The sequence below is a fragment of the Elephas maximus genome, chromosome 11 (assembly GCF_024166365.1).
Source record: "Elephas maximus indicus isolate mEleMax1 chromosome 11, mEleMax1 primary haplotype, whole genome shotgun sequence".
NCBI classification, from domain to species: Eukaryota; Metazoa; Chordata; class Mammalia; order Proboscidea; family Elephantidae; genus Elephas; species Elephas maximus.
Genome location: NC_064829.1, coordinates 4,730,343 through 4,745,060, shown reverse-complemented (window position 1 = coordinate 4,745,060; position 14,718 = coordinate 4,730,343).

The window sequence follows — 14,718 nt, the reverse complement described above, 5'->3', positions numbered from 1 at the left end:
TGCAACGAATTCCTCATTTGCTCTTGCAAAAGCAGGGCTTCTTCTGAAAAACTACGTCGCCGTGCAGGGATCCTTCCAGAGGAGCAACGACATAGTTTGAGCTGGAAGGGCTTGGGAAAGCAGCCGCGGAAAAAAGGCCTCTTGCTGTTCTCTTTTCTTTCTGCCTGAATGCGGTCAATTCGCACTGCCAAAGAAAGGTTTCCCAGCACAAACTACAAAGCAGCAGCTCTCTTGGAAGAGGAAATCCCACGCAGTGTTGCCCTGGCGAGATAGTGTTGCTACAGTGAGGCCCAGGGAAATCACACTGCCTAGAGAAATCCTAGCAAAGCCCTGTGTTTCCCCACAGGAAAGTATGTCAGTTTCAGTTCTTTGCCAGCAACGGAGCTCAGAGGCAACGTCAGATTGTGTGTATCTCAGTGAGAGAAAGAACACTGTGACTTCCCCCGTTCCTCTGACGAAAGCGCTTAGAGGGAGAAAAGCGTCCTTTGCTTTCGCTTTCCCGCAATGAGCTCGGCAGATCTGCCCTTCGCGAAGGGCCGTTTTCCCCCAGAGAACTGCCTCGCGGTAGCCCTGTTCTGGAAGTGGAACGAGTATGCAGTGTTAGCGTTCAGCTATTGTGAAGGCTCGCTTTGGCCCAGGGCAAACGAAACGCCGGGGGAAGTCTTAGCAGAGCCCGGCGCCTTTCCACGGTTCAAAGCGTGGAACTGCAGACTCTTTTGCAAAGAAGAGAGCGCACAGGCAAAAGCAGCCCGCACGTTTCTCAGTGAAAGGGAGAACTCCCTGACTTCATCCAGTTCTCTGAGCAAAGCAGGCAGAGGGAGAGAAACTTTCTTTCCTTCCTCTTTCCTGCAACGAATTCCTCATTTGCTCTTGCAAAAGCAGGGCTTCTTCTGAAAAACTACGTCACGGTGCAGGGATCCTTCCAGAGGAGCAACGACATAGTTTGAGCTGGAAGGGCTTGGGAAAGCAGCCGGGGAAAAAAGGCCTCTTGCTGTTCTCTTTTCTTTCTGCCTGAATGCGGTCAATTCGCACTTGCCAAAGCAAGGTTTCCCAGCACAAACTACAAAGCAGCAGCTCTCTTGGAAGAGGAAATCCCACGCAGTGTTGCCCTGGCGAGATAGTGTTGCTGCAGTGAGGTCCAGGGAAAACACACTGCCTAGAGAAATCCTAGCAAAGCCCTGTGTTTCCCCACAGGAATGTATGTCAGTTTGAGTTCTTTGCCAGCAACGGAGCTCAGAGGCATCGTCAGATTGTGTGTATCTCAGTGAGAGAAAGAACACTGTGACTTCCCCCGTTCCTCTGACGAAAGCGCTTAGAGGGAGAAAAGCGTCCTTTGCTTTCGCTTTCCCGCAATGAGCTCGGCAGATCTGCCCTTCGCGAAGGGCCGTTTTCCCCCGGAGAACTGCCTCGCGGTAGCCCTGTTCTGGAAGTGGAACGAGTATGCAGTGTTAGCGTTCAGCTATTGTGAAGGCTCGCTTTGGCCCAGGGCAAACGAAACGCCGGGGGAAGTCTTAGCAGAGCCCGGCGCCTTTCCACGGTTCAAAGCGTGGAACTGCAGACTCTTTTGCAAAGAAGAGAGCGCACAGGCAAAAGCAGCCCGCACGTTTCTCAGTGAAAGGGAGAACTCCCTGACTTCATCCAGTTCTCTGAGCAAAGCAGGCAGAGGGAGAGAAACTTTCTTTCCTTCCTCTTTCCTGCAACGAATTGCTCCTTTGCTCTTGCAAACGCAGGGCTTCTTCTGAGAAACTACGTCGCGGTGCAGGGATCCTTCCAGAGGAGCAACGACATAGTTTGAGCTGGAAGGGCTTGGGAAAGCAGCCGGGGAAAAGAGGCCTCTTGCTGTTCTCTTTTCTTTCTGCCTGAATGCGGTCAATTCGCACTTGCCAAAGCAAGGTTTCCCAGCACAAACTACAAAGCAGCAGCTCTCTTGGAAGAGGAAATCCCACGCAGTGTTGCCCTGGCGAGATAGTGTTGCTGCAGTGAGGTCCAGGGAAAACACACTGCCTAGAGAAATCCTAGCAAAGCCCTGTGTTTCCCCACAGGAATGTATGTCAGTTTCAGTTCTTTGCCAGCAACGGAGCTCAGAGGCAACGTCAGATTGTGTGTATCTCAGTGAGAGAAAGAACACTGTGACTTCCCCCGTTCCTCTGACGAAAGCGCTTAGAGGGAGAAAAGCGTCCTTTGCTTTCGCTTTCCCGCAGTGAGCTCGGCAGATCTGCCCTTCGCGAAGGGCCGTTTTCCCCCGGAGAACTGCCTCGCGGTAGCCCTGTTCTGGAAGTGGAACGAGTATGCAGTGTTAGCGTTCAGCTATTGTGAAGGCTCGCTTTGGCCCAGGGCAAACGAAACGCCGGGGGAAGTCTTAGCAGAGCCCGGCGCCTTTCCACGGTTCAAAGCGTGGAACTGCAGACTCTTTTGCAAAGAAGAGAGCGCACAGGCAAAAGCAGCCCGCACGTTTCTCAGTGAAAGGGAGAACTCCCTGACTTCATCCAGTTCTCTGAGTAAAGCAGGCAGAGGGAGAGAAACTTTCTTTCCTTCCTCTTTCCTGCAACGAATTCCTCATTTGCTCTTGCAAAAGCAGGGCTTCTTCTGAAAAACTACGTCGCCGTGCAGGGATCCTTCCAGAGGAGCAACGACATAGTTTGAGCTGGAAGGGCTTGGGAAAGCAGCCGCGGAAAAAAGGCCTCTTGCTGTTCTCTTTTCTTTCTGCCTGAATGCGGTCAATTCGCACTGCCAAAGAAAGGTTTCCCAGCACAAACTACAAAGCAGCAGCTCTCTTGGAAGAGGAAATCCCACGCAGTGTTGCCCTGGCGAGATAGTGTTGCTACAGTGAGGCCCAGGGAAATCACACTGCCTAGAGAAATCCTAGCAAAGCCCTGTGTTTCCCCACAGGAATGTATGTCAGTTTCAGTTCTTTGCCAGCAACGGAGCTCAGAGGCAACGTCAGATTGTGTGTATCTCAGTGAGAGAAAGAACACTGTGACTTCCCCCGTTCCTCTGACGAAAGCGGTTAGAGGGAGAAAAGCGTCCTTTGCTTTCGCTTTCCCGCAATGAGCTCGGCAGATCTGCCCTTCGCGAAGGGCCGTTTTCCCCCAGAGAACTGCCTCGCGGTAGCCCTGTTCTGGAAGTGGAACGAGTATGCAGTGTTAGCGTTCAGCTATTGTGAAGGCTCGCTTTGGCCCAGGGCAAACGAAACGCCGGGGGAAGTCTTAGCAGAGCCCGGCGCCTTTCCACGGTTCAAAGCGTGGAACTGCAGACTCTTTTGCAAAGAAGAGAGCGCACAGGCAAAAGCAGCCCGCACGTTTCTCAGTGAAAGGGAGAACTCCCTGACTTCATCCAGTTCTCTGAGCAAAGCAGGCAGAGGGAGAGAAACTTTCTTTCCTTCCTCTTTCCTGCAACGAATTCCTCATTTGCTCTTGCAAAAGCAGGGCTTCTTCTGAAAAACTACGTCACGGTGCAGGGATCCTTCCAGAGGAGCAACGACATAGTTTGAGCTGGAAGGGCTTGGGAAAGCAGCCGGGGAAAAAAGGCCTCTTGCTGTTCTCTTTTCTTTCTGCCTGAATGCGGTCAATTCGCACTTGCCAAAGCAAGGTTTCCCAGCACAAACTACAAAGCAGCAGCTCTCTTGGAAGAGGAAATCCCACGCAGTGTTGCCCTGGCGAGATAGTGTTGCTGCAGTGAGGTCCAGGGAAAACACACTGCCTAGAGAAATCCTAGCAAAGCCCTGTGTTTCCCCACAGGAATGTATGTCAGTTTGAGTTCTTTGCCAGCAACGGAGCTCAGAGGCATCGTCAGATTGTGTGTATCTCAGTGAGAGAAAGAACACTGTGACTTCCCCCGTTCCTCTGACGAAAGCGCTTAGAGGGAGAAAAGCGTCCTTTGCTTTCGCTTTCCCGCAATGAGCTCGGCAGATCTGCCCTTCGCGAAGGGCCGTTTTCCCCCGGAGAACTGCCTCGCGGTAGCCCTGTTCTGGAAGTGGAACGAGTATGCAGTGTTAGCGTTCAGCTATTGTGAAGGCTCGCTTTGGCCCAGGGCAAACGAAACGCCGGGGGAAGTCTTAGCAGAGCCCGGCGCCTTTCCACGGTTCAAAGCGTGGAACTGCAGACTCTTTTGCAAAGAAGAGAGCGCACAGGCAAAAGCAGCCCGCACGTTTCTCAGTGAAAGGGAGAACTCCCTGACTTCATCCAGTTCTCTGAGCAAAGCAGGCAGAGGGAGAGAAACTTTCTTTCCTTCCTCTTTCCTGCAACGAATTGCTCCTTTGCTCTTGCAAACGCAGGGCTTCTTCTGAGAAACTACGTCGCGGTGCAGGGATCCTTCCAGAGGAGCAACGACATAGTTTGAGCTGGAAGGGCTTGGGAAAGCAGCCGGGGAAAAGAGGCCTCTTGCTGTTCTCTTTTCTTTCTGCCTGAATGCGGTCAATTCGCACTTGCCAAAGCAAGGTTTCCCAGCACAAACTACAAAGCAGCAGCTCTCTTGGAAGAGGAAATCCCACGCAGTGTTGCCCTGGCGAGATAGTGTTGCTGCAGTGAGGTCCAGGGAAAACACACTGCCTAGAGAAATCCTAGCAAAGCCCTGTGTTTCCCCACAGGAATGTATGTCAGTTTCAGTTCTTTGCCAGCAACGGAGCTCAGAGGCAACGTCAGATTGTGTGTATCTCAGTGAGAGAAAGAACACTGTGACTTCCCCCGTTCCTCTGACGAAAGCGCTTAGAGGGAGAAAAGCGTCCTTTGCTTTCGCTTTCCCGCAATGAGCTCGGCAGATCTGCCCTTCGCGAAGGGCCGTTTTCCCCCGGAGAACTGCCTCGCGGTAGCCCTGTTCTGGAAGTGGAACGAGTATGCAGTGTTAGCGTTCAGCTATTGTGAAGGCTCGCTTTGGCCCAGGGCAAACGAAACGCCGGGGGAAGTCTTAGCAGAGCCCGGCGCCTTTCCACGGTTCAAAGCGTGGAACTGCAGACTCTTTTGCAAAGAAGAGAGCGCACAGGCAAAAGCAGCCCGCACGTTTCTCAGTGAAAGGGAGAACTCCCTGACTTCATCCAGTTCTCTGAGCAAAGCAGGCAGAGGGAGAGAAACTTTCTTTCCTTCCTCTTTCCTGCAACGAATTCCTCCTTTGCTCTTGTAAAAGCAGGGCTTCTTCTGAGAAACTACGTCGCGGTGCAGGGATCCTTCCAGAGGAGCAACGACATAGTTTGAGTTGGAAGGGTTTGGGAAAGCAGCCGGGGAAAAGAGGCCTCTTGCTGTTCTCTTTTCTTTCTGCCTGAATGCGGTCAATTCGCACTTGCCAAAGTAAGGCTTCCCAGCACAAACTACAAAGCAGCAGCTCTCTTGGAAGAGGAAATCCCACGCAGTGTTGCCCTGGCGAGATAGTGTTGCTACAGTGAGGCCCAGGGAAATCACACTGCCTAGAGAAATCCTAGCAAAGCCCTGTGTTTCCCCACAGGAATGTATGTCAGTTTCAGTTCTTTGCCAGCAACGGAGCTCAGAGGCAACGTCAGATTGTGTGTATCTCAGTGAGAGAAAGAACACTGTGACTTCCCCCGTTCCTCTGACGAAAGCGCTTAGAGGGAGAAAAGCGTCCTTTGCTTTCGCTTTCCCGCAGTGAGCTCGGCAGATCTGCCCTTCGCGAAGGGCCGTTTTCCCCCGGAGAACTGCCTCGCGGTAGCCCTGTTCTGGAAGTGGAACGAGTATGCAGTGTTAGCGTTCAGCTATTGTGAAGGCTCGCTTTGGCCCAGGGCAAACGAAACGCCGGGGGAAGTCTTAGCAGAGCCCGGCGCCTTTCCACGGTTCAAAGCGTGGAACTGCAGACTCTTTTGCAAAGAAGAGAGCGCACAGGCAACAGCAGCCCGCACGTTTCTCAGTGAAAGGGAGAACTCCCTGACTTCATCCAGTTCTCTGAGCAAAGCAGGCAGAGGGAGAGAAACTTTCTTTCCTTCCTCTTTCCTGCAACAAATTCCTCATTTGGTCTTGCAAAAGCAGGGCTTCTTCTGAAAAACTACGTCGCGGTGCAGGGATCCTTCCAGAGGAGCAACGACATAGTTTGAGCTGGAAGGGCTTGGGAAAGCAGCCGGGGAAAAGAGGCCTCTTGCTGTTCTCTTTTCTTTCTGCCTGAATGCGGTCAATTCGCACTTGCCAAAGCAAGGTTTCCCAGCACAAACTACAAAGCAGCAGCTCTCTTGGAAGAGGAAATCCCACGCAGTGTTGCCCTGGCGAGATTGTGTTGCTACAGTGAGGCCCAGGGAAATCACACTGCCTAGAGAAATCCTAGCAAAGCCCTGTGTTTCCCCACAGGAAAGTATGTCAGTTTCAGTTCTTTGCCAGCAACGGAGCTCAGAGGCAACGTCAGATTGTGTGTATCTCAGTGAGAGAAAGAACACTGTGACTTCCCCCGTTCCTCTGACGAAAGCGCTTAGAGGGAGAAAAGCGTCCTTTGCTTTCGCTTTCCCGCAATGAGCTCGGCAGATCTGCCCTTCGCGAAGGGCCGTTTTCCCCCAGAGAACTGCCTCGCGGTAGCCCTGTTCTGGAAGTGGAACGAGTATGCAGTGTTAGCGTTCAGCTATTGTGAAGGCTCGCTTTGGCCCAGGGCAAACGAAACGCCGGGGGAAGTCTTAGCAGAGCCCGGCGCCTTTCCACGGTTCAAAGCGTGGAACTGCAGACTCTTTTGCAAAGAAGAGAGCGCACAGGCAAAAGCAGCCCGCACGTTTCTCAGTGAAAGGGAGAACTCCCTGACTTCATCCAGTTCTCTGAGCAAAGCAGGCAGAGGGAGAGAAACTTTCTTTCCTTCCTCTTTCCTGCAACGAATTGCTCCTTTGCTCTTGCAAACGCAGGGCTTCTTCTGAGAAACTACGTCGCGGTGCAGGGATCCTTCCAGAGGAGCAACGACATAGTTTGAGCTGGAAGGGCTTGGGAAAGCAGCCGGGGAAAAGAGGCCTCTTGCTGTTCTCTTTTCTTTCTGCCTGAATGCGGTCAATTCGCACTTGCCAAAGCAAGGTTTCCCAGCACAAACTACAAAGCAGCAGCTCTCTTGGAAGAGGAAATCCCACGCAGTGTTGCCCTGGCGAGATAGTGTTGCTGCAGTGAGGTCCAGGGAAAACACACTGCCTAGAGAAATCCTAGCAAAGCCCTGTGTTTCCCCACAGGAATGTATGTCAGTTTCAGTTCTTTGCCAGCAACGGAGCTCAGAGGCAACGTCAGATTGTGTGTATCTCAGTGAGAGAAAGAACACTGTGACTTCCCCCGTTCCTCTGACGAAAGCGCTTAGAGGGAGAAAAGCGTCCTTTGCTTTCGCTTTCCCGCAATGAGCTCGGCAGATCTGCCCTTCGCGAAGGGCCGTTTTCCCCCGGAGAACTGCCTCGCGGTAGCCCTGTTCTGGAAGTGGAACGAGTATGCAGTGTTAGCGTTCAGCTATTGTGAAGGCTCGCTTTGGCCCAGGGCAAACGAAACGCCGGGGGAAGTCTCAGCAGAGCCCGGCGCCTTTCCACGGTTCAAAGCGTGGAACTGCAGACTCTTTTGCAAAGAAGAGAGCGCACAGGCAAAAGCAGCCCGCACGTTTCTCAGTGAAAGGGAGAACTCCCTGACTTCATCCAGTTCTCTGAGTAAAGCAGGCAGAGGGAGAGAAACTTTCTTTCCTTCCTCTTTCCTGCAACGAATTCCTCATTTGCTCTTGCAAAAGCAGGGCTTCTTCTGAAAAACTACGTCGCCGTGCAGGGATCCTTCCAGAGGAGCAACGACATAGTTTGAGCTGGAAGGGCTTGGGAAAGCAGCCGCGGAAAAAAGGCCTCTTGCTGTTCTCTTTTCTTTCTGCCTGAATGCGGTCAATTCGCACTTGCCAAAGTAAGGTTTCCCAGCACAAACTACAAAGCAGCAGCTCTCTTGGAAGAGGAAATCCCACGCAGTGTTGCCCTGGCGAGATAGTGTTGCTACAGTGAGGCCCAGGGAAATCACACTGCCTAGAGAAATCCTAGCAAAGCCCTGTGTTTCCCCACAGGAAAGTATGTCAGTTTCAGTTCTTTGCCAGCAACGGAGCTCAGAGGCAACGTCAGATTGTGTGTATCTCAGTGAGAGAAAGAACACTGTGACTTCCCCCGTTCCTCTGACGAAAGCGCTTAGAGGGAGAAAAGCGTCCTTTGCTTTCGCTTTCCCGCAATGAGCTCGGCAGATCTGCCCTTCGCGAAGGGCCGTTTTCCCCCGGAGAACTGCCTCGCGGTAGCCCTGTTCTGGAAGTGGAACGAGTATGCAGTGTTAGCGTTCAGCTATTGTGAAGGCTCGCTTTGGCCCAGGGCAAACGAAACGCCGGGGGAAGTCTTAGCAGAGCCCGGCGCCTTTCCACGGTTCAAAGCGTGGAACTGCAGACTCTTTTGCAAAGAAGAGAGCGCACAGGCAAAAGCAGCCCGCACGTTTCTCAGTGAAAGGGAGAACTCCCTGACTTCATCCAGTTCTCTGAGTAAAGCAGGCAGAGGGAGAGAAACTTTCTTTCCTTCCTCTTTCCTGCAACGAATTGCTCCTTTGCTCTTGCAAACGCAGGGCTTCTTCTGAGAAAGTACGTCGCGGTGCAGGGATCCTTCCAGAGGAGCAACGACATAGTTTGAGCTGGAAGGGCTTGGGAAAGCAGCCGGGGAAAAAAGGCCTCTTGCTGTTCTCTTTTCTTTCTGCCTGAATGCGGTCAATTCGCACTTGCCAAAGCAAGGTTTCCCAGCACAAACTACAAAGCAGCAGCTCTCTTGGAAGAGGAAATCCCATGCAGTGTTGCCCTGGCGAGATAGTGTTGCTGCAGTGAGGTCCAGGGAAAACACACTGCCTAGAGAAATCCTAGCAAAGCCCTGTGTTTCCCCACAGGAATGTATGTCAGTTTCAGTTCTTTGCCAGCAACGGAGCTCAGAGGCAACGTCAGATTGTGTGTATCTCAGTGAGAGAAAGAACACTGTGACTTCCCCCGTTCCTCTGACGAAAGCGCTTAGAGGGAGAAAAGCGTCCTTTGCTTTCGCTTTCCCGCAATGAGCTCGGCAGATCTGCCCTTCGCGAAGGGCCGTTTTCCCCCGGAGAACTGCCTCGCGGTAGCCCTGTTCTGGAAGTGGAACGAGTATGCAGTGTTAGCGTTCAGCTATTGTGAAGGCTCGCTTTGGCCCAGGGCAAACGAAACGCCGGGGGAAGTCTCAGCAGAGCCCGGCGCCTTTCCACGGTTCAAAGCGTGGAACTGCAGACTCTTTTGCAAAGAAGAGAGCGCACAGGCAAAAGCAGCCCGCACGTTTCTCAGTGAAAGGGAGAACTCCCTGACTTCATCCAGTTCTCTGAGCAAAGCAGGCAGAGGGAGAGAAACTTTCTTTCCTTCCTCTTTCCTGCAACGAATTCCTCATTTGCTCTTGCAAAAGCAGGGCTTCTTCTGAAAAACTACGTCACGGTGCAGGGATCCTTCCAGAGGAGCAACGACATAGTTTGAGCTGGAAGGGCTTGGGAAAGCAGCCGGGGAAAAAAGGCCTCTTGCTGTTCTCTTTTCTTTCTGCCTGAATGCGGTCAATTCGCACTTGCCAAAGCAAGGTTTCCCAGCACAAACTACAAAGCAGCAGCTCTCTTGGAAGAGGAAATCCCACGCAGTGTTGCCCTGGCGAGATAGTGTTGCTGCAGTGAGGTCCAGGGAAAACACACTGCCTAGAGAAATCCTAGCAAAGCCCTGTGTTTCCCCACAGGAATGTATGTCAGTTTGAGTTCTTTGCCAGCAACGGAGCTCAGAGGCATCGTCAGATTGTGTGTATCTCAGTGAGAGAAAGAACACTGTGACTTCCCCCGTTCCTCTGACGAAAGCGCTTAGAGGGAGAAAAGCGTCCTTTGCTTTCGCTTTCCCGCAATGAGCTCGGCAGATCTGCCCTTCGCGAAGGGCCGTTTTCCCCCGGAGAACTGCCTCGCGGTAGCCCTGTTCTGGAAGTGGAACGAGTATGCAGTGTTAGCGTTCAGCTATTGTGAAGGCTCGCTTTGGCCCAGGGCAAACGAAACGCCGGGGGAAGTCTTAGCAGAGCCCGGCGCCTTTCCACGGTTCAAAGCGTGGAACTGCAGACTCTTTTGCAAAGAAGAGAGCGCACAGGCAAAAGCAGCCCGCACGTTTCTCAGTGAAAGGGAGAACTCCCTGACTTCATCCAGTTCTCTGAGTAAAGCAGGCAGAGGGAGAGAAACTTTCTTTCCTTCCTCTTTCCTGCAACGAATTGCTCCTTTGCTCTTGCAAACGCAGGGCTTCTTCTGAGAAAGTACGTCGCGGTGCAGGGATCCTTCCAGAGGAGCAACGACATAGTTTGAGCTGGAAGGGCTTGGGAAAGCAGCCGGGGAAAAAAGGCCTCTTGCTGTTCTCTTTTCTTTCTGCCTGAATGCGGTCAATTCGCACTTGCCAAAGCAAGGTTTCCCAGCACAAACTACAAAGCAGCAGCTCTCTTGGAAGAGGAAATCCCATGCAGTGTTGCCCTGGCGAGATAGTGTTGCTGCAGTGAGGTCCAGGGAAAACACACTGCCTAGAGAAATCCTAGCAAAGCCCTGTGTTTCCCCACAGGAATGTATGTCAGTTTCAGTTCTTTGCCAGCAACGGAGCTCAGAGGCAACGTCAGATTGTGTGTATCTCAGTGAGAGAAAGAACACTGTGACTTCCCCCGTTCCTCTGACGAAAGCGCTTAGAGGGAGAAAAGCGTCCTTTGCTTTCGCTTTCCCGCAATGAGCTCGGCAGATCTGCCCTTCGCGAAGGGCCGTTTTCCCCCGGAGAACTGCCTCGCGGTAGCCCTGTTCTGGAAGTGGAACGAGTATGCAGTGTTAGCGTTCAGCTATTGTGAAGGCTCGCTTTGGCCCAGGGCAAACGAAACGCCGGGGGAAGTCTTAGCAGAGCCCGGCGCCTTTCCACGGTTCAAAGCGTGGAACTGCAGACTCTTTTGCAAAGAAGAGAGCGCACAGGCAAAAGCAGCCCGCACGTTTCTCAGTGAAAGGGAGAACTCCCTGACTTCATCCAGTTCTCTGAGCAAAGCAGGCAGAGGGAGAGAAACTTTCTTTCCTTCCTCTTTCCTGCAACGAATTGCTCCTTTGCTCTTGCAAACGCAGGGCTTCTTCTGAGAAACTACGTCGCGGTGCAGGGATCCTTCCAGAGGAGCAACGACATAGTTTGAGCTGGAAGGGCTTGGGAAAGCAGCCGGGGAAAAGAGGCCTCTTGCTGTTCTCTTTTCTTTCTGCCTGAATGCGGTCAATTCGCACTTGCCAAAGCAAGGTTTCCCAGCACAAACTACAAAGCAGCAGCTCTCTTGGAAGAGGAAATCCCACGCAGTGTTGCCCTGGCGAGATAGTGTTGCTGCAGTGAGGTCCAGGGAAAACACACTGCCTAGAGAAATCCTAGCAAAGCCCTGTGTTTCCCCACAGGAATGTATGTCAGTTTCAGTTCTTTGCCAGCAACGGAGCTCAGAGGCAACGTCAGATTGTGTGTATCTCAGTGAGAGAAAGAACACTGTGACTTCCCCCGTTCCTCTGACGAAAGCGCTTAGAGGGAGAAAAGCGTCCTTTGCTTTCGCTTTCCCGCAATGAGCTCGGCAGATCTGCCCTTCGCGAAGGGCCGTTTTCCCCCGGAGAACTGCCTCGCGGTAGCCCTGTTCTGGAAGTGGAACGAGTATGCAGTGTTAGCGTTCAGCTATTGTGAAGGCTCGCTTTGGCCCAGGGCAAACGAAACGCCGGGGGAAGTCTTAGCAGAGCCCGGCGCCTTTCCACGGTTCAAAGCGTGGAACTGCAGACTCTTTTGCAAAGAAGAGAGCGCACAGGCAAAAGCAGCCCGCACGTTTCTCAGTGAAAGGGAGAACTCCCTGACTTCATCCAGTTCTCTGAGCAAAGCAGGCAGAGGGAGAGAAACTTTCTTTCCTTCCTCTTTCCTGCAACGAATTCCTCCTTTGCTCTTGTAAAAGCAGGGCTTCTTCTGAGAAACTACGTCGCGGTGCAGGGATCCTTCCAGAGGAGCAACGACATAGTTTGAGTTGGAAGGGTTTGGGAAAGCAGCCGGGGAAAAGAGGCCTCTTGCTGTTCTCTTTTCTTTCTGCCTGAATGCGGTCAATTCGCACTTGCCAAAGTAAGGCTTCCCAGCACAAACTACAAAGCAGCAGCTCTCTTGGAAGAGGAAATCCCACGCAGTGTTGCCCTGGCGAGATAGTGTTGCTACAGTGAGGCCCAGGGAAATCACACTGCCTAGAGAAATCCTAGCAAAGCCCTGTGTTTCCCCACAGGAATGTATGTCAGTTTCAGTTCTTTGCCAGCAACGGAGCTCAGAGGCAACGTCAGATTGTGTGTATCTCAGTGAGAGAAAGAACACTGTGACTTCCCCCGTTCCTCTGACGAAAGCGCTTAGAGGGAGAAAAGCGTCCTTTGCTTTCGCTTTCCCGCAGTGAGCTCGGCAGATCTGCCCTTCGCGAAGGGCCGTTTTCCCCCGGAGAACTGCCTCGCGGTAGCCCTGTTCTGGAAGTGGAACGAGTATGCAGTGTTAGCGTTCAGCTATTGTGAAGGCTCGCTTTGGCCCAGGGCAAACGAAACGCCGGGGGAAGTCTTAGCAGAGCCCGGCGCCTTTCCACGGTTCAAAGCGTGGAACTGCAGACTCTTTTGCAAAGAAGAGAGCGCACAGGCAACAGCAGCCCGCACGTTTCTCAGTGAAAGGGAGAACTCCCTGACTTCATCCAGTTCTCTGAGCAAAGCAGGCAGAGGGAGAGAAACTTTCTTTCCTTCCTCTTTCCTGCAACAAATTCCTCATTTGGTCTTGCAAAAGCAGGGCTTCTTCTGAAAAACTACGTCGCGGTGCAGGGATCCTTCCAGAGGAGCAACGACATAGTTTGAGCTGGAAGGGCTTGGGAAAGCAGCCGGGGAAAAGAGGCCTCTTGCTGTTCTCTTTTCTTTCTGCCTGAATGCGGTCAATTCGCACTTGCCAAAGCAAGGTTTCCCAGCACAAACTACAAAGCAGCAGCTCTCTTGGAAGAGGAAATCCCACGCAGTGTTGCCCTGGCGAGATTGTGTTGCTACAGTGAGGCCCAGGGAAATCACACTGCCTAGAGAAATCCTAGCAAAGCCCTGTGTTTCCCCACAGGAAAGTATGTCAGTTTCAGTTCTTTGCCAGCAACGGAGCTCAGAGGCAACGTCAGATTGTGTGTATCTCAGTGAGAGAAAGAACACTGTGACTTCCCCCGTTCCTCTGACGAAAGCGCTTAGAGGGAGAAAAGCGTCCTTTGCTTTCGCTTTCCCGCAATGAGCTCGGCAGATCTGCCCTTCGCGAAGGGCCGTTTTCCCCCAGAGAACTGCCTCGCGGTAGCCCTGTTCTGGAAGTGGAACGAGTATGCAGTGTTAGCGTTCAGCTATTGTGAAGGCTCGCTTTGGCCCAGGGCAAACGAAACGCCGGGGGAAGTCTTAGCAGAGCCCGGCGCCTTTCCACGGTTCAAAGCGTGGAACTGCAGACTCTTTTGCAAAGAAGAGAGCGCACAGGCAAAAGCAGCCCGCACGTTTCTCAGTGAAAGGGAGAACTCCCTGACTTCATCCAGTTCTCTGAGCAAAGCAGGCAGAGGGAGAGAAACTTTCTTTCCTTCCTCTTTCCTGCAACGAATTGCTCCTTTGCTCTTGCAAACGCAGGGCTTCTTCTGAGAAACTACGTCGCGGTGCAGGGATCCTTCCAGAGGAGCAACGACATAGTTTGAGCTGGAAGGGCTTGGGAAAGCAGCCGGGGAAAAGAGGCCTCTTGCTGTTCTCTTTTCTTTCTGCCTGAATGCGGTCAATTCGCACTTGCCAAAGCAAGGTTTCCCAGCACAAACTACAAAGCAGCAGCTCTCTTGGAAGAGGAAATCCCACGCAGTGTTGCCCTGGCGAGATAGTGTTGCTGCAGTGAGGTCCAGGGAAAACACACTGCCTAGAGAAATCCTAGCAAAGCCCTGTGTTTCCCCACAGGAATGTATGTCAGTTTCAGTTCTTTGCCAGCAACGGAGCTCAGAGGCAACGTCAGATTGTGTGTATCTCAGTGAGAGAAAGAACACTGTGACTTCCCCCGTTCCTCTGACGAAAGCGCTTAGAGGGAGAAAAGCGTCCTTTGCTTTCGCTTTCCCGCAATGAGCTCGGCAGATCTGCCCTTCGCGAAGGGCCGTTTTCCCCCGGAGAACTGCCTCGCGGTAGCCCTGTTCTGGAAGTGGAACGAGTATGCAGTGTTAGCGTTCAGCTATTGTGAAGGCTCGCTTTGGCCCAGGGCAAACGAAACGCCGGGGGAAGTCTCAGCAGAGCCCGGCGCCTTTCCACGGTTCAAAGCGTGGAACTGCAGACTCTTTTGCAAAGAAGAGAGCGCACAGGCAAAAGCAGCCCGCACGTTTCTCAGTGAAAGGGAGAACTCCCTGACTTCATCCAGTTCTCTGAGTAAAGCAGGCAGAGGGAGAGAAACTTTCTTTCCTTCCTCTTTCCTGCAACGAATTCCTCATTTGCTCTTGCAAAAGCAGGGCTTCTTCTGAAAAACTACGTCGCCGTGCAGGGATCCTTCCAGAGGAGCAACGACATAGTTTGAGCTGGAAGGGCTTGGGAAAGCAGCCGCGGAAAAAAGGCCTCTTGCTGTTCTCTTTTCTTTCTGCCTGAATGCGGTCAATTCGCACTTGCCAAAGTAAGGTTTCCCAGCACAAACTACAAAGCAGCAGCTCTCTTGGAAGAGGAAATCCCACGCAGTGTTGCCCTGGCGAGATAGTGTTGCTACAGTGAGGCCCAGGGAAATCAC